Source organism: Ursus americanus, chromosome 35, assembly GCF_024610735.1.
Source record: "Ursus americanus isolate L20-20 chromosome 35, mUrsAme1.1.p, whole genome shotgun sequence".
NCBI classification, from domain to species: domain Eukaryota; kingdom Metazoa; phylum Chordata; class Mammalia; order Carnivora; family Ursidae; genus Ursus; species Ursus americanus.
The window spans coordinates 9,285,931-9,305,571 of record NC_142161.1 but is presented as its reverse complement, the minus strand read 5'-3'; the positions used below and the strand labels follow the sequence as shown (position 1 = coordinate 9,305,571).

At 40.0% G+C, this 19,641-nt stretch overlaps 1 long non-coding RNA gene across 2 annotated transcripts; it reads right to left on the bottom strand.

Annotated features, from left to right (window-relative positions):
• Nucleotides 1-1,359: 1,359 nt before the first annotated feature.
• On the bottom strand, nucleotides 1,360-19,641 carry LOC123795661 (uncharacterized). 2 transcript variants are annotated; one of them, XR_006780563.2, is made up of 4 exons: nucleotides 19,558-19,641; nucleotides 19,032-19,104; nucleotides 11,414-11,558; nucleotides 1,360-1,736 (listed from the first exon to the last, which is right to left on the bottom strand). It is a non-coding gene; the product is annotated as an uncharacterized LOC123795661 (long non-coding RNA). The 2 variants fall into 2 exon arrangements; XR_006780564.2 differs by lacking the exon at nucleotides 11,414-11,558.

Genomic DNA, 19,641 nt, shown 5'->3' with positions numbered 1-19,641 from the left:
ATAAATCAAATTATTCATTTATGCTGAATAATTTAAATGAAAAAAATCTTCACTGAAGGCCTAGAATATAGTTAATTACTCATCTAAAGATAACTACCATTATAAATGATATATATAAGGGGCGCCTGGGTGGCTCAGTCAGTGAACAATCCAACCCTTGATCTCAACTCAGGTCTTGATCTCAGGGTCCTGAGTTCAAGTCCCATGTTGGGCTCCACACTGGACATGGAGCCTACTTAAAAAAAATTAAAATATATATATATTTGATATATATATGAGAAATGATACATATGAAATTCATGTCATTAGTATATATCCTTGGAGCAGAGATACTTTGGAAGCCAAATAATAATCAGAATATTACTTGAAAAACATGGATTCAGAATGAAGATATTTTTGTGAATAGAACGTTTAATAGCATCAAGTATAAATAGCCTGATACTCATTCACACTATGAATAGCCTTGTGTTTGGGACTGAGTTTCAATGGAATTAAGTCCCACTCCCTCATCTCTGGACCATATTTGTATAGGCCTTGCCCATATTGCTTCTGACTTTCCTATTAACTGCTTTCATGGCTAAAATTCTTTCTGTGGCTATGTCAATTCCTTCAATTAGTTTATGTCAAACCCTGCTGCACAGGAATTTATCTCGCCCATCCTGGTACTGATCTATTTTGTGTTGATCTTGAAATTCAACAATCCAAAGGCAACCTCATCTTGCATCCTTTATTTCAAATCTTTTGCCAATACCTCTCTCATAATGGTTTATAAGAATTAAAAAATGACAAGAATTGAAAGAAGTAATTCCAGGATAAGATAACGCTCACTGAAAAATCCTGCCTATTTATGAGAAATTAGTGAGGATAAATAATAGCAGCTGTTCTCTTTTTCTTTCACATAGTGTAGAAGCAGTGTATCCACAGGATTCAGTTAATCATTTTAACACACATCTTGACTACTGGGGTAAAGCTCTCCAAGCTCCTCCTACAAGAGGCACCATGTTTCTCTTTATAATGGTACCAAACCCCATGCTGAGCTAGAACTATTGGTCTGGAAGGAAGCATGGCCCAGAATTCATCAAAGCTGCCGTACAGTGTCAGGAAAAGATGCTATTATACAAGTTGCACCCCATCAATGAAAAACTGAGCTTCTTCAACCTTTATGCTGCCAATAATGCCATGCACTTGAAGAGCAAAGTCTAGTGCCACAGTCCCGGTGTTCCTTTTTCCAACTAGGCAAATGCCAAGAAGAGCACTTCCCTACAAACAAGTGTGTGGGAGATAGTAAATGCAATAACAAGGTTAATTAAACCACCAGGGTGCTTCGAGACTGGAATGATTCAGTCAGACAGAAACAAACAATTTTTATTCCTTTATTGTTGTTTCTTTTTTATCTGTGAGCCAGGGGGTGGGAAGAGGACCAAAAATTCAGACATGGGAAAGATCTGTATGAACTTAGGAACTAGTCTAGTAGTTTAGAGTCTGGAGAATACTAGAGAGAAAAGTATTTCAAAAACAAAAACCAAGAAGAATGTTGAAGCAGCTTTCTCTGGAGACACAGCATGCGTAGTTAGGGAGTTCCCAAACACATTTCTGCCTGGATCCAGCTACTTTTCTTTGAGTTGGAGAACACAGATTTGGAAACCTCTGACTGACAACAGTACAATGATGAGTAGATATCCTTTGGTGTGAAGTGAATGCCATCAACCTTCATAGTACTGGCCAATGAGAAACCTCTGAAAATAACAACATGAAAAGAACAAGAAAATAAATGATCAATACAGAAAAGGCAAAACTTCTTAATAATAAGACATAAATAGGCAAAGGTAAAAATTAAGTTACAAAAGCAAAAACAATTTTAAACCATATTAATACAATATTTGTAATTTTTTAAATTCTTGTAGTGTTACAGCATGTTGTTAAATTCACCAAATTTTATCTTTATTAGAACCAATTTAATTGATAATTAAATGAGGGAAATTCCATTAAAGTAAGCATTGTCTACGGTGTCACTGAAAAAGTTTGGTAAGATCTGAATACACAAACTATTTCAGTAAATCAAAAAAGAAAACACATGAAAAATTGTTGTGTATAATTGAGCATACACAAAGTTCCCCTCCCCAAAAATTATGAATAAAGAAATTTTAAAGAATTTAAAAGAAAAAAGTTCGAGTATTTTTTTTAAATATGGCAGACCCTAAATTCTAATTATCTTACTCTATCTTTAGCAACTATGAAAGATAAGACACAGCGCACCAAACTCACCAACTATCATATGGTTTCACTTGGTTCTTCTTAACAGTTTACTGTAGTCAACAACAAGCTGAACCATATTAGTGGAGAGAAATCAAAAGAAACATAAAACTCTAAAAGAAAAAAATATATATTCCAAAGAAAAAACTTTTTAAAAAATATCTAACAAAACACCCAATCTTAGATTAGAGCTAATTACTGTCTGGCAGAAGTAATGAATGAAAAAAAAAAATCAAAGCTGAATGAAAGCTTTATTACGTCTCCATTACTACTGGATAACAGCTTGAGGTACTTCCACAAAAGCTGGGGTTTTTTTGAACAATGACTTTGGGTTTGTGTTTCTTTTTCCAAACACTATAGTTTAATAGTATATGCACAATAAATAAAATAATGGGCCATTAAGCTTTTCCTAAGACTCTTTTTTTAATAAAGATTTCATCTATTTATTTGACAGAGAGCACAAGTAAGGGGAGCAGCAGGCAGAGGGAGCGGGAGAAGCAGGCTTCTCACTGAGCGGGGAGCCCAATGTGGGGCTTGATCCCAGGACCCTGGGATCATGACCTGAGCCGAAGGCAAACGCCTAACTGACTGAGCCACCCAGACTCCTCTTTTCCTAAGACTCTTAATGATAATTTTCAAGAAAGAATCTCAAACTCAATTATAATGGTGGAGGAAACTTCCATTTTTGAGAATAATGATGTGTTAGTCCTATGTAGCTATGTCCCAAGAGGCAGGATTTGACTTTCAAGTCCTGAAAAGTCATTATCAAGAGGCTTTACTTTAGCCATGTAACTACAAATTTGATCCAGGCTTCCTTTCCTAAAAATGGGATATCAAAAAGAATAAAGGACTAGCCATACTTACAATCCTTTCTTTAAATATATGGGAAACATGATGTCCATGTATATAGTTCATTATTTGAGTGGGGCATTTGGTTTGTCTTGTCTACAACAATTAAATGGGGCAATACACAGAAACAAAGGCCCATTCAGACTTTTTTACATTTTCAGTCAGAAAAAGATGCTCAGCTCTTGAGAATTACCTGTCCTGTTTCGTAGGTAGCACCTGTATTGCTGCTACACATCTGTGAAAGCACAATATCAGCCAACTGTTAATCAAGGATCATTTCCCTTCAAAGTGACTGATGATCCACTGTTAAAACAGCTTATAAAAATAACTTTTCCTTCGAAAAGGTGCTTCAGGGTTTTCAGACACATCTCACCATTCCTGCTAGCTTAATGCATGTTTGAAAGTTAATTTCTCATTAATATTTAAAGTAGAAATGGCTTCAGAACAAATTTCAAATGATCCATTACATTTTAGAAATAAAATATTATTGGCATTATTTTCATCTCGATTACAAGGAATAATAATGTCCAAGATTGGCTTTTAAAACTGTTAATGAGCCCTGGCAATGTGAAAAAGATATGGATTAGGTAGATGTAATGAGATATGATTAAAGGGTGCAGGCACTGAAGGGTGCTGGGAGAAATTCTTTTCTGAAAGAGTATAATTAGTGTCTGATAAAAGTACTTAGTAGATAAGATTTTTGAAGAAGAAAGGTTAAGATAAACACATACTTTATGACAAACCTGCTTAATTTTTCCCCTTTGGTTCTCTTACATACTCAATATTATGTTGAAGTTTCATACATAAATAATGTTTGTCAAATACTTCATGCAATTCTACCAGACAATTAGAGTGTTTTAATTGCCAGACACGGAGAGCAGAAAATGTGTTGTAACATCTTATTCCATTTTCAGTGTACATTTCTTTGTTGATTTATGTAATGTAGCTAATAATATGCAACCTACCCTAGTTTTAAACAAACAAATGAACTTCTAAAAAGCAAGCTTTCCGTAAGTTGCTAAGCAACTCCAAAGGCACATTTTATCAACTTAATAAATCACATTTAGATGGCCAATCCTTAAGGAAGATTTCTAACTCCATTTTATAAAAAGTAGAAAATCCAAGCAGGTACCCTTCTGATTCTCCTGTTTCTAAGGCCTCAGGGCTAGACAGAGGCACTGCCGTTTTCAGAGGTACATTGCGCTCACTAAACAAAACATTTTGCCGACTGAAGTTGTTATGTAATAGAAGTTCGATTCTGGAACTCATTGTGTAGCTCTCAGAGTTAGAGCTCATGCTTCATTCCCATAACTGACGGTTTCTCAACCTCAGCTCTGTTGACATTTTGGACTAGATAATTTGTTGCTGTGGGGGGCTCTCCCATGCATTGAAGATGTTTAGCAATATCCATCCCTGGTTTCTACTTGCTACATGCCAGTGGTGGCCCCCTAGTTGTTAAAACTAAAAATGTCTCCAGACATTGCCAAATGTGCCTGAGGTGGGGGCAGGGAGGGTGGTAGGGTGTCAAAATCACACCCAGTAGAGACAGTTGAGAACCACTACAGATGAATAATGAGTAAAGATGCTGTGAGAAAGGTATCTTGAACTTAACTGGTGATGAAGATATCTTGATATTAGTTTCCATCAGTCAACACCTAATATCTCCTAGCACCACCAACAATGAAGAATAAAGGAGTAGTACTGGTTTCAGGGGTACTGTGGCTCTTGCTCCATTCAAGGCTCACTATTGATCTTATCATTTCAATGTAATTCCTGTATAAAAACTAGGTAGAAAGGGCCTTCTCATAGCTCCGTCTCTGTAGTAGTATCCCATTCCAGAACTGCACCAAAATATTTTCTCCTACTCTTTCTACCTCAATTTTCACTATACTCAGTTGCTGACTAGAATCATTCTAAATATAAATCTCAATTTTAATAAAACCATCCTCTGCTCATAGGGCCACAATAGGTCTCTATCACTTCTATTATCAAATACAAACTCCTCATGTGGTCTTTAAGGTTTCCTACAAATTACCACTTAACTCCATCTTACCAAACATCTTTCTCATTCTCCATTCATATCACCTTTACCCCCTCAAACACAAACATCTTCCATGTGCTCATCTTCCTATGTGACACATAAAGGACAAACTCATTTCCTCCATGAAAGTTTTCTTAATCAATCCTTCCTTTACTTATCAGTATCATATTTCTGTTAGAAGAATGGCGTGACTGCAAGTTAATATGTGAGGCAATTGTTTACTGAATGTTTCCAATATGCCAGACACTGAATATTGTTTAGTGGCTATTTCTATCAATTTATGTTTATTTATGCTCAACTAGACTACAAGTTCCCAGAGGATAAGAACAGGTCTTATTTGTATCCTTCTGATGCCTCTTAATAATGATGCTAATAAATATGCTTTAAATTTAATTAGCAATTATAACCTGTCAAATTCCATTCATCGTTATTAACTTATTGATTATATATTTTCACTATTTCATAGGTAATGAAAGTGGGACATTAAATACTCTAGGGACTAATCTATGGGTTGCACAACTGGTGCTTAGTAGAACATGCTGTTAATATATGCTGACTGACTGAATTTAGTCTCACAACTTCACAACTATAAAATTTCTCTCCCGTTTCTAAAGTTCTTATGGCATTTAAAAACAAATGTGTTTGTGAAGAACAAGAACAGCTGAATGATGCAGAAGACACAACGCAGAAGTGAATTAAGGTTTTCAAGAGTTAAATTATGACATAGCAGGAAAGCAAAAGAGAAATTAGTTACTGCCTCAAATTGGGTACAAGAGATTAACTTCATAAGACCTTGACTTATCATCATAGAAAGTAGAACTTTAAAAAGAAAGCAAAATGGAAAGGAAAAGCCACAGAAGGGCTAATAAACCCCCAAATTCTAAAAATCACAGCATTTTACTTCATACATAGGAATAAGTCCGAGAAAACCTTTCCTACAACTTTAAGAGATTTCCTGTCACTGGTTTGGGAAAGTCCCTTAAAAAAAAAAAAAAAAGCCTGTAAAAATCATTTATCTATCAACCTCTCAATTGACTCCAACAAAACACAAGTCAGAGGTCAGCTGATTTCTGAGGCTACTCACTAACCCTAACCACTATGTGCCCAAAGAGGCAGCATATTTATTAATTCTTTCAACATTTATTGCATGCCTACTAAGTACAGATACTGGTGTAGGCCCTGGGGGGAAAACAAAGATGCCTGAGTCTTAGCTGCTGATGTGAATTCATCCAGGGAATTCAGAAAGGGGCAGGTACGCTGAAGAGAGAAAAAAACGGTTATCTTCAATGGGCCTTTTCTCTCAACCTCTGGCCCTCCTGCACTCCACTTCCCCCTGGGGGAAGCAACGAAATTAAATGAAATTCAGAAGAAAGAGAAACGACGGGAACAGGTGAAGGCCCCAAGCAGCTACAGAAAGGTATTCAAAACAGCTCTCCACGTATCCCTCCACCACGTGATTCGGCGGAAGTGCGGGGTAGCGGACGGTCAGGGCCCTCACCGGGGGACCGGAAGTGCAGGTTGTGGAGTGCGCGGGAGAAATTGCCCTGAGCAGAGTTTAACTCTAGAACAGAGGTCGTTCGAGGCCTCTCAGGAGTTTCTCTGACCACAAGGTCCCATCACAGCATAGCAGGCTTTCTGCAAAATGGGGATTTTTGAGCTTTTCCGAAGAGGTTCCTAAATGTGGCTGTAAGCTTGACGTGAGTTGTGCAAGAAAGGGGCCGCGCTCCTCTCGCAGCTTTTTCCTAGGCGACTCCGCACCCCCCACACCCGTTCGGGGAGGGGAACGGGCACTCGGCCTCGAGTCACGCGAGCGGCGCGCTGACCTGTCCGGTGCTTGCCGAGCGGCGCCCCCTTCCTGAGAGAGGAAGACTGAAGTGGGAGGCGGGACGGGGTCCCAGCGGACGGGATGTTAGAAAGCAGGCACTCTGGGGCACCGAGGTTCCGATGCGGGCACTGAAAATGTGTGGGAGGAAGGGGCTTGTGTTAGGGTTGGGGGCGGGGGGGCGGGGGGAGGGGCTTCGTTCTCGCCACCGTCCTTCGCGGAGGCCCGGCGCGGTTCCGCGGGGCTGCTGGTGAACCTGGCGGAGGCGCTCTGGCCTTAGCGGACGCCCGGGCTGGGGCTGCGCTGTGTGAGCGGCTGAGGGAGCCGGGGGCGGGGGGAGTGGGGAGTGCACCACGGGGCTCTTTTCAAATTAAATTGTTAAGAATAACCTTGGCTCGGAGGGTTTATCCAGAGGGTAGAAAAAAAGAAACTCGGCGTCTCAGTGTGTCTTCTCCGTCCCCGAATTAATCCTGGAGTTCTCAGCGTGGCCTGCCAATGCGGCACCCGGAGGAAAGACAGCACCTCTTTCCCTCTCTCTCAAGCTCTCCGTCTCCCGCTCCCTCTTTCTCTCCCCGTGGACAGAATCTTCCCCGCCCCTCCCTTCACCCCACGCACCTCGTTGAACCGTCTCAGGAGTCCCTTATATATGCCACAAAACACAAAAAAGGCCACAGCGTTCCACTTCACTTTATCTCAGCGTTAGGCGACTTACATCAGAATAGGCTAACCAAGAGAGTTTCTTGCTGGTCTTAATATAATTAAAATGCGTCAGTACTGTTTGTTCCTAAAGGCATGAGAGTGAAAATTGCTCGACTCGGTGCTGAAGGTCAATAGATCTTCACAACTTGGTTTATGAGATCACTTTTAAGCTCTCCTCAATCGAGTTTCACTGAGAATTCAGTAGTGAGAGGAAATAGCTTTTGAGATGAATTTTCATCACATTAAACGTATGACTTCTCACTCTACTGTCTTTGAATGTCCAAAAATGAAATGGAAGCTGTAGGTTAATTTCCAAAGGTCTAGGAACCTAAAGGAACCCTAACTCTCCTTCCCTGCACTGCCTGCCCTCTGGCATCCTAGAAACAGGAAGAAACCCTGGGCTCTGTGGCCACAGAACTGAGGACCCTAACAAGTTATAATTGTTGAAAGGGGGAGGAGGGAAGGAGGAGAGAAATGGAAAGGAGAAAAAAAATAACATTTGTGTTCATTTACACATTTCCTGTGCGGAACAAAAAAGTCCCACCATCAGCAAAAGAAGTCTCTTCCTCCAAAATAGCAGCCAAAGAGGGAAAATTAGAATATGCATAAATTCCTTCATTTTCATTCGCACAGAGCATGATTTCCGGCAGATTTGTATTTAAACTGCTCGATTAATCCCAATTTCTGAACAGCATTTTACTTAGCATCTTCCCGAAACTCACCTAAAGAATATTACTCTCCTCCCATCACCCTGTTTTGAAGCCTCCCTCTTTCCTGTTCTCCAACTGCCAATGAGAACTTCATTGATAAAACTGTACCTTTATTTTTGCCATCCACTGTTTTCAAAACTGGATTGCTGCATTGGACTACACTTTAATACAAACTGGCTGCTGTCTGTGAGCCCTAACTGCAGATGAGAGCCTAGTGGAAAGGATATGTTTTTGAAATGTGTACCTAAAAGAGACTAAACATGATAGGACCAATAGCCTTTTGCATCTTCTCTCATGGTATGGAATCCTTTCCTACACAAGTCATATTCTTTCACCATTAGCAATAGTTAGGATGCTTGAACTTTTCCTCCCCCAAACCTCCCCCTTTACCTGTTCCCCATTTTTAAGGAGCATGATAGACAATCATGGCCCTCTTCAAAGGAATATTACTCTTCATAAATATTCAAAGTGTGTCAGTCCATTAAATCCCCCCACAGCCCATTTCTAAAATATTTGCTTTGTCACTTGTGCAACAGATCTGGTTGTATCTGCCTTGAAAAGTTCTTTTTTGGAAAAAAAATGTTAGCATCATTTGAAACCATTCCTTTCAAAATATCATCACTTGACTTGGGCTTACTTCTTCTATCTTTGAAACTGTACATATGTCTTTAATAGTAGGATGTTAATGTTTAAAGAATGAAATTACTACATCTTGGTTTATTGAAAACATATATAGATCACAATTCCTCTCATCCCTAAATTTCTTATTCTTACAACACCCCAAGACAGAAAGAAACCTGTATTTGCTTCTTAATACAGTCTAAGCAGAATGTAGTGGTTGTGGCTTTCCTTCATCATTTACAGATAATAAACCCCAATTACTGGTGGTTAAAAAGTTACAAATGCTAATATTTCTTTAGTTCTTAGTTTCTATTAAAAAAATGAACATACATATTTGAACTATATGCAACATGGTGTATATAATGTGTATATATGTGTGTATAAATGCGTAAACATTTAAATATCTGGCTTAAAGATTTGGTTTGGTTAAAGATTTTTCAAGATATTGGAATACAGAAGCTTATTAATTTTGTTAAATAAGTGTATAAACAGCACACGCAAATGTCTGCATGACTCTTACTACTTTGTGAAATAACTGCTTTTGTTCTATCTTTACTCTGTCAAATATTCCCATTATAAAAGTATTAATGTAGTGTCTTTTTAGTTAGGCATGTCTCCAATGACTCAGGTTCTCAGTTATATACAATTAAAACCAACGTGTTTGAAAATAAATTCTTAAAAGCCATACTTTGGGGGTGTATGTAACAGGATTGAGGGCACTTTAACTGGAAATACTGATTTCTTTTAATTTTCTTACTGAAACAAAATAACGCTTGTCTCTGAATCAAAGGAAAAATTCAAATAAAATCACAATAACAGAATATTTTCCTTAAAGTATTATTTTAATTAGAACTGGATTTTATATGGAAAGCACCAGTTTGATTTCAAGTTGCAGAGCTGTACTTCCAGAAGAGCTGAAGTGAACTTGGTAGTTATTATTTTGCACGGAGAAAGCCTGGGGAACCAATGAAGAGCAAAGCGATATATAGTTTCAGCCAAAGTCGCCTTGCCCCCATTGCAGACTGAGCATCACCTCAGTGAATTTATCCTAGAAATGAAAGCTCCTCAGTCTTGGTCGATCTGTAGTGAAATAATATTCTCATGAACAGGAATTTTTTCATACTTTTTAAAATGAAGAAAAACTAGACAGAAACGAGAAAAGATTGTTCAGCCTCCCTGCTGTGAAAGGTGCAGAGATAGATGCCTGGTACTACCAGCAGGGAGGCCGGCCCTTCCTTTCTTTCCCCTCCCTTGCTCCCTTCAACTACTGTTGGGTTTAGTTGTGGGCTGTGCACATATGTGATGTTGAAGACAATATCTAAAGAAAAAAGTTTTCTAGAGGACAAAACTGGCTATTGATAGTTATGCCTTTCTTTTGTAATTTGTTTTTTAACAAGGCATACAGATGTTATTTTCTCATAAATTTTCACGGTTGCGTTGATTTGCAGGAAGACACAACAAAGCCTAAAGATTTAACAGTCACCCTTCCTTGCTCCCAGTGCGTTCTTCTGTAACTAAGGTCTGTTTCCATTTGGCCTTAGCTGCTGGGCTGCTGAGGAATTTCTATCTCAGTCCTGCTCTCCTCTTCTATAACTGCCCTTCGTCTCCTAACCAGCTTTTTTCCCCCTCCACAAATGAAGGCAATTATCAAACAACCTGCTTTAACCCCAACATCTGCCTGACAAACATTGAGTCTCATTCCCTCCCCACCTGATTTTTATTTTCTTTCCTTTCCTTTTTCTTGGAGTGGGAAGGGGGACAGAGGTTTAAGAGATAGGGAGAACAGTGGGCTGAGAGGAGTTCGATTCCTGCAGGTATAAACTCACTGGCAGATTCCTTAGAGCCTAGACTCAGGAACTGCTGGCTGTTCTTCCACGTAGAACAGTAAACCTTAGCAGGTTTACAATTGACAAAAGCACCTCTACCTCCTCCGCAGGAGACAGGCTTAGCTTTACTAGCTGGATTACCACTAGTTATTAACATCTTCAACCTGGGTTCCTCCTTTCACTTCTACTCCCCTCATTTTATTGTCCCCTTTCTGTCGCTTCATCCCGAAAGGAATCAAAAGAGTTGATGGTCAGGGGGACCTAATTCCTGATTTTTGTGTCTTGCCCTTTGGGCTGAGTTCTTCAGGGCCAGTATTCTCTTTAGACTCAAAGGAATCTCGGTTACTTTGTCCTTCTAAACTCCTCAGCTTTGTGAACATGATTCCCAAATATGACAGCTTGCCCATTCATCAGCAGAGCTCCAGCCAGAAGGCACCAGGTCTTTCTACCCAAGAGTCCCTTCACGTGTCTGCCTCTGTTTCCAGTCTCCATCCCAGATTAATTTACTTGGGAATGGTGTCCAAGGGGGACATGCCTATAGCAATCAAGAAGAATGGGTACAAAAGCACTTAATGCTATTAAAAAGACCTACCATATTAGACCAAGGGAGTCTTTATTAGACCACTTGAGTTGGACTGGAATGGATCATCCATCTAACCAGTGAAACAAGAAATCAGAGGAATGCCCGATTGCAGCCATAAAACACATTTCAGACTGAAATGGATTCCATCTTCATCCTGTCAACCAGAGAAATTATTTTAAAATTGTTTCTGCTATTATTGTTTGCATTATTATTAACATTTTATTTCTGTCATTATTGCTGCAGTTTTTGTTATTTTATTTTTGTTGTTGTTGCAGCTATTACACTATTCAACAGAAGTTTAGAAAGATTAGTCAGATTAATTAGTTTATTGGTAATTTAAAGCTGAAAACTGGTAATTAAGCCAAAAACCTAAAAATGATCGGGGATGATTCATACCAATGTAGGATTTGGGAGGAAGAGAGTCTAAATTTTGGATATAAAATTTGGCAGCTGTGAAATAAACAGGACTTGGGGATCAGAAATATGATAATTGAAATATTCTTAGTCACTCAACTTCTCCCCCTCCTCCAAATTCAGCTAAGATCATTCTGTGATTTGCTTGATAGAGGAAAAATACTATATTTGCTTTTGTTGACAGAGAACAAAGACCCCATGCTTATTCTTCATGTGATTTGCATTTGCACGTGGATTCCCTTGCTCAGGACATCCAAATACCTAAGCTTACTCCCCTCCAAGTTTGCCTCTCTTTGCTCTTGTTATTCACCTCACTGGAGAGGGTGCATCGTATAAGACAGGTATACAATTTCAGCCCTCTCCACAGACAGATTCCATGGAATATAAATTCAATAATGCAATTCTCTCCACAACAAGCTCTCTGCTCTCTTTCAAATATAATTAATGTTTTGATAGTGTAGTTCTTTAACTACATATATACACACAAAAACAGACGCACCCTCTAGCTTTGCTGTTTGTGCATTTAAAACAGAAATGGATGTGGCTCTTTCAGTGACTCCTAAAATTCCTCAACTCAGTCAGCCCACAGAGAAGAAATCTGTTTAGGTAATAACTGCACAGTCTGTTGTGTGCCCAGAAATATTTAAAACAATAAAAAATGCAAGCCCCTAGTTTTTGATAGTCATTTTTTGTCAAATTTCCTAGAAAATAAAGGATATTCTGAATTGATATTCTGATACAGACATTCACTAGATAACAGTCAAAATCAACAAAAACACGGTCCTAAACTACTGGTTGTCTTTTCCAAGTTTTGATGATGGAAACTGAATTTCAATACCTTCCATTTTATCCAATTGGTGCTAAATTAACACAGATGTATAAAAACTAGCAACCATAATAGACAAAACTACAATGACTTCCATAGAAATTGCTTACTCCATCAAACACCTCAGTCATGTTTTAGGTGGATTATTTCATTTAATTGCAATAATTGGTTGTATATTAACATATAATATGAAGTAGATGGTCAGAAAGAAAGATATGTAGATGACAATATGGCTAGTAGGAGTTAAGTGAGCAAATGCTGCTGAACTCCCATATTCAAATGTGCCATATCCCTGATATGTCATTTCTACAAGCTGATTACAATTATAAGAGGACAAATAACCTTTCAGACTATAGGACATGATATATTTTCAGTATCTGATAACGAAAAATACATAACCTATGATTCTTAATCCAATGAAAATGTAAACTTTAATCTTCCCATATTGTTACTGAGTTGAAGAAGCTAGTTATTTGGAACTAATACACTGATTTCCAAGCATCTTGGCCATTTTGTTTCACTCCTGAGTGTGTATGAGGTGCTGGCAGGGGAAGCATTTTACACATTTCTCCACAAAATTTTTAGAGGGTATATGTAAAAGGGATTTCTTTTACCTCTTTTGAGGTTTAATGTTCTTACTCTTCTTGTAGTATTTGGTGTTTGGAATTGTGAGAGAAGATAAAAGAATGAACAAGGAAAGGAGAACATGTGGCTGATTCCAAGTAGGTCGTTTAACTGGAGGGAAAGAAACAAAAATATTTCCCCACTGCAGTTGTGCAAAGAAAGGGAAAAGTGTGTGATCCGTCAAGAGCTCACTTGTGCTTTTTGTTATTGTTTTAGATGGTGGCCCATCAGGGTTCCTTTTCCATTACTTTCCTCCAAATTGTTTTCCTTGAGAGCATAAATGTGGAAACTACTTGTCCCTTCATTCTCTCACAGGCTGATATTCAACAGCAAATATTTTAGTTAAATTTTCAATAGAAAAAGTGTTTACAGTTACAGAGATTCAGTCTTAGTACAGAAGAAAATTACCAATCCCAGTTAGTTAGATAGACTTAACTTGATATTTGCTTGTGGTGAGCTATAAAATTTTATATATGTGTAAGATTTTTACAATATCGATCAGCAATGACGTGAGCTATCAAAAAGAAATCCTCTCTGAGACTATATTTGTTCTGATTTCTTCCTCGTTTTCCCTTTCAATTTGTTTTTGAAGCAGTGACATGATTACTTCTCTGACTCTCAAATGAGGTTTCCTTTGGCTCAGATTAATATTAAAGAAGATCACATACACGGTTGGAAAATATTGTTATTTTTCTTTAATGGGGAAAATTGGACTCCCGCGTGTCAGATCTGTGGTTTTCCGAAGGGCAATGGAAATGGTACTGACATCACTTTGCACTTTAACAATCGGATTTGGTCAGGGTACAAGTTGTTTGTTTAACCCGACAACTCGGTGCACTCCGTCGCACGCTTTGCACACTCATTAAAACGATTATTCACGACCTGTCGAGTGTTTTCGGGTTCATTCACAGGAAAGGCTTGGAGCAAGCGAGAGCAATTCAAGTCAACACTGTCCACTACCCCGTGCACGTGAGGACGAGCTGGTGCGTGCGTAAAAAGACGGAGGGAGGGGTGGGTGAGCACGCCTTAGCTATAAGTCCTGTTCATCCGATGCTCTGGAATTCTCAATCTCGAAAGAATGCCAAGAGTGCTTGGTCTTAAAAGGCTATGTCGCTGTGTTAACTTCAAGGGCTTGGCACAGGATAGAAAAATAAAATAAACCAAATAAACAAACTCAAATCTCTCCCTCCACTCCTCCTTTCAACCTTCTGCAAAGCTTGAGGTCCCGGGGCTCGCCCACCTTCTGCCTGCAGCTGCCGGACTGTGAGGCTCCACCTCTCACGTCGCGGAAGCTGAGGATAAAGTAGTTTCAGGAAAACTCGCTAGGGTGAAGAGATTAATTCTCTTTCCACCTCCCAGGCCCCTTTCGTTCTCAAGAAAGAATTCGGTTACTTTTCCTTTCTACATTTCTCTCGAAAACTGGAGGGGGTAGCAGGAGCTGGGGGTGCAAGAGATGAAGAATATGACTGTTAACCATATTTGGTAGATGTCTTCCAAATTACTAGGAAAGACTCATCTCCCAAACTGCAAGCAAAACCCTATAAAACGAGGAGTAAATAGCCCTCGATAAATTAGGCCACTTTTTTTTTCAATTTTCAAGTCATCTTTCAACATTTTGTGATGATAATAAGCACAAACCCGAATGAATCTCAGTCTCCCACAATTGCCTGTACCAATAAAAGACACACCCTGTGGTCTTTAGCTGTTGTATTTCTTCAAATGAGCCCTGATATATAACATTCACATGTGAGCTATTAGTTCAAGAGAAATGCCTATCTTCCTAAGGTGTAATCGTAGTATACACTAAATAATAGAACAGATGAGTGTATATATGCATTTAATATATACTGAAGAATTCTGGAATATCCCGTTCACTATGAGTACCTCCCCCAATAACTTAAAGTTAACAATACCATTTCTACATTCAAATCCTGCTGCCCCTTGATTTTTCATCAACATCCTTAGTAAACCCAGCGGCCAGCTTATTGTTATGAGAAAAACCTCGTCATGCCAACGGAAAAAGACAAGGCTCACTCATCGGTTTCACTCTATCATATCTGACATAATAAAATCATCTGTTTTTCTATTTTATTGAAACAGCAATACAATATGTGAAGAGAAGAATGGAAGTTTTCAAGTAGCATGAGGTTTTAATCAGAAACAGTTTTCTCATTGCTAAAAAGCAAGTACGAATAAGTAATTTTGTAAACTCTTTGGGTTGCTATAATTCACTATCAAGTTTACTTAAAATTGATCTGTCAAATGTGTTTCCTGTACAAGCTCTTTCATTAAAACCAACCTGCAATAATAATCAAGAGGCAGATGCTGAAATATGTAAGTAAATAACTTAAAGTCTGCATAAATACAAATCAATGCAGTAATAGACAACACTATCGATGTAGGAATGATCGATTTTAGTCTTCCAACCTGCAATCAGAGCTTGCAATGTATAATTAAAAGTAAAATTTTCAACTCTACTACTACTACTACTGGGAAAATAAATAAATAAATAAGCCCTGCTTGCTTCCTATTCTACCTGATTCTACTTTATTCCATCTAGAGTATTTCCGAAGGGGTGGGGAAGTACTCCACTTTTTCTAAGAAAGCTTTGTCAAACCTTAAAACGCTATTAATTATAAAAATTATAAAACTATCAAATAATGAAATTACCTCCTTTTTCTTGTTCCGAATTTTTCAATCTTTATCATAGCCTCTAATTATTCACACATTTTAATAGGAAGAACCCATGATAGTGCTTACTATTTTTAAAGATTCTTTTCCCCAACTCCTCTGATACTTTGGATTTAAAGATTCTTTCGTCTTTTTGTTAAAACGAATAAGAAAAATGTAATTTCTTTAATATACCCTGAAGCTCTCACACCTATGCCTGCATATACAAACAGTCTGAAACAAGAAAGGGGGAAAAAGCATCTGCGTTATTCCAAAATTGTTTCATACGATGATTGTAAAACAGTGTCTGACTGAGAGAAATAAATATGCCTTGGATTTCTAGAAATCCATATCTAGAATGGTTCAGATTTTGCTTAACATTAAACTTCCTTTTTCAGACTATTTATCCTTGGAGGGCAGAATTAATTTAGATTAGCAAGAACCAGTGTATGATGGTTTTGAGTATTTAGGTTCTGAAGAGTAATGAAAATACGGTGTTCATATTTTTTTCTTAATCAACAAAGATGCTTATTTACATTCATCCTTGAATTGCTGTGGTCCTTCTGGAGCACGGGCCTCTAAAAAAATTTCTTAGTTATGAAATTCAGCTTCTTTGAAAGTGATCTTTCTTACATAATATCACCTAAATATGGGTTTTGATTATATTACTATGTGACCAAGCATTCTCTGACTCCTCTCCTTCCCATCCAGGGGCAACTAGACTCAAATGGAAAATATCATCAGTTATTGTTTAGGGCTAATTTAACAGATAATTTAACTTCAAACAACAATGATCAGGTCATTCCATTTCAGAGCAGTGAGAAAATGAAAGAACCGAGAAACAACTCTCCCTAACTCCATACAGTTTTGGTCTTTCTGCCCAATCAACGGCATCAACAACAACGTCTGCCCTACAGACGTGGAGTAAGATACGTTTGCACCTTAAACGTGTTCTGATTCAAAGAAGGAGACACTAAGGGAATCAGAAAGGAGGGGGAATAAAACTGAAGAAGACGACCCAATTCAGGGAGTGCTAGCCCTGTAGGAAAATTCAACCTAAGGCGAAAATGAATAAACAAACACGTCTGGCAACGGAACACTTTGTTTCATTCAGACCCGAATCCCCAAATTTCGCAACGTGCAATGTGCTTTCCTCCCGTGCAGCTTTTCCGCAGGACCAAAGACCAGGGGAGAGGATCATACGGATTAAGCAACAGACCGTCAAAAGGACTTGGTGCGCTTTATCTCCCCTCTCACCCCCGCAGATATAATTTTGAGAATTATTTGATATTATTTTAAATGCCTTTTCTGATGACAACAATTTCGAGATTTCTGCCTACTTCAAGTTTTGATAGAGGGCCAGGTGAGGATGGAGTTAAAGCATCAAAATTGGGTCTTATGGGGGGATGGGGGCAGTCGGAAGTGGACGAGCTCTAGTCTGCACGTCCTTTTCTTCCCGTCCTCTTTCCAAGGCTGAAGCACCGCCAGAGAGTCTCCCACATCCGCGGGATGCTCTCCACACACCCAAACCCCGTCCACCCTCTCTCCAACCCAGGGCCACCCTCATTGTTAAGATAACTCCTATCCCAAGGCTAGCTCTTTTCCTTTAAGAACCCTTCACCTTGGACCACAGGCTTGGACAGAAGGGAAAATGGGGTAGAATGCGAAATAGAACGGGAGTAGGGAGTGGAAAAGAGAAAAGATGTCTATTACAGAGAAAACGGTTTTGTCAACTAGCAGATTAAGTGCTGAGATCTGAAACCGCACCAGGTAAACAAAAAGAAACAACTTTCAGGGGGGAAAGGGGTGTGGGGGGGGAAACAAGAATAAAAAGAAAAAAGGTGGGGAAGCGCGCCAGCCAAGGCTGTGGAGTCGATTTTCCAGGCATCAGCCAGTGTGAGCTCCCAAACTCAAAGCTCTCCTTGTCCTGGGCAAGAGCGCCCTCACCTTGTTGCTCCCTGCTCAGCGTCGGGCTTCGCGTCCGCGGCAATCTCGGCAGCCCCTTCCCGAAGCGCCTCTCCTACCCGGCTACCCGCCGCCAGCGCCGCCCCGACTCAGCAGCCTAAATCACTTTTCTACTTGATTCCAAAGGCCGAGAAAACAACGCCGCTGGGTCCCTGTCGCGGCGCCGTGCCCTTCTCCAGCTTCACCCAGGAGTCCCTGAGGCGCCGGGTAGGCTAATAGGAAATCTCGGCGAGGGCCCCACATTCGCTTCGGGTGAAGCTAACCTGTGTCTGGCGCGCTTCAGGCACTCTCGGGACAGCCTGGCTGTCGAGCTTACACTGCCGTCTCCTAAGTGTGCATTAAGAATCAATTATTTGCCTGAGATTCCCAAGGCCGGGAACCGGGATATTCCCATCAGGGACAAAGTCAAGCCCAGAACGGTGCGCTTTTCCCGAGTCCTCCGAACAGGCGGAGGAGTAGCCTCCCACCCCGGTCCCTCTGCACTGTACCTGGAGCAGTTCCGCTAAATCCCGCGGGGACCCTCGCCTGACCCAGGCCAAGGAGCTGGGGGCGGAGGGCCAGATCTGGGAGAGGTTGGCAAAGTTAGTGTGAAAATAGGGGGAGGAGGGGCGTTCTACCAAAAAAAAAAAAAAAAAAAAGGTGGGGGGGAGAGAGAAGAAGAAAAGAAAAAAGAACTTTAGAATTAGACAAGTCCTTGGCTCTGGAGCAAAGAGCTTTGTCTCAAATAGGGAGAACAAATGGGTAAGTTTGAACGTTAAGAAAGGTCCGTTAGGGTATTCTGGAAGCTGCGGCAAGACTCAGAAATCTTATTTCCACGAATTGAATTACTCTGTACTTTGGGACCTATTTCAGTCTCCCACTACCCCTCCTACGCATAAATTCGACTCGTTTTCTGTTCATTCCTCTTTGCCTTGTCTTCATCCTCTTTACTTAGGGATCCACGGTGACTTTCTGTCTACGTGGAAAAATCATGCATTCTCTCAGCTACTTCTGTTGATAGCGCGCCCGCTAAGGAAATTTTTCCAAAAAGAGAGGAGCACTTTAGCCCCGGACCTCAAAGTCGCGGTTTAAGCCTTAGTCAAAAGCAATCTGGCATAGCTCTCCTCCCCGAAAAGCACTTGCACTTACCAATCTTGGGGTAAGAGCGTCCCAGTCCTTAAACCTTTTTCTTCTGCATCCTTCGGCCAACACCAGGCAGAGTCTTGGGTGAGGGGAAAAAACAAATAGAAATCGGAAGGGAGAAAAGACACTCAAACACAACACTACCTCATAGATTCCCCGGAGCCACTTTGGCCTACATCCTCAGGATAAGGTCCAGGCGAACTAACCGCTAGAGTGGGGAAAAGGTCGGTTTGGGGGCCAAAAACTAAGAGGTGGATTATTTTAACTGCTGGTGGTTGGGGGAGGGGAGGCCCTAAAGGGAGGGTAGGGAAAGGGGGATGACTGGTATGAGAACACGCAAAAGAAAATCGAGAATTAAGCCCCTTTGAACTCTTACAGGTAGGTAGTTCTTAGGAAGAATGCAGACGTGTGTACTCGCGAAAGGAAAATCTAGATGACCCCTATTCTTTTCGTATCTCCAGGATCTGGCCTCAATTGGCTTCAAGTTGGGGGGGGGGAGAGAAAGGAGAATTTTAATTCAAGTTTCACCTACCCTGCTTGTTGGAATAGCTGCGCAGATTTTCACGTTGGAGAGTTCCATCTGTCTGGCAGAAGCTGGAGTGGTGTTGGGGGCAGG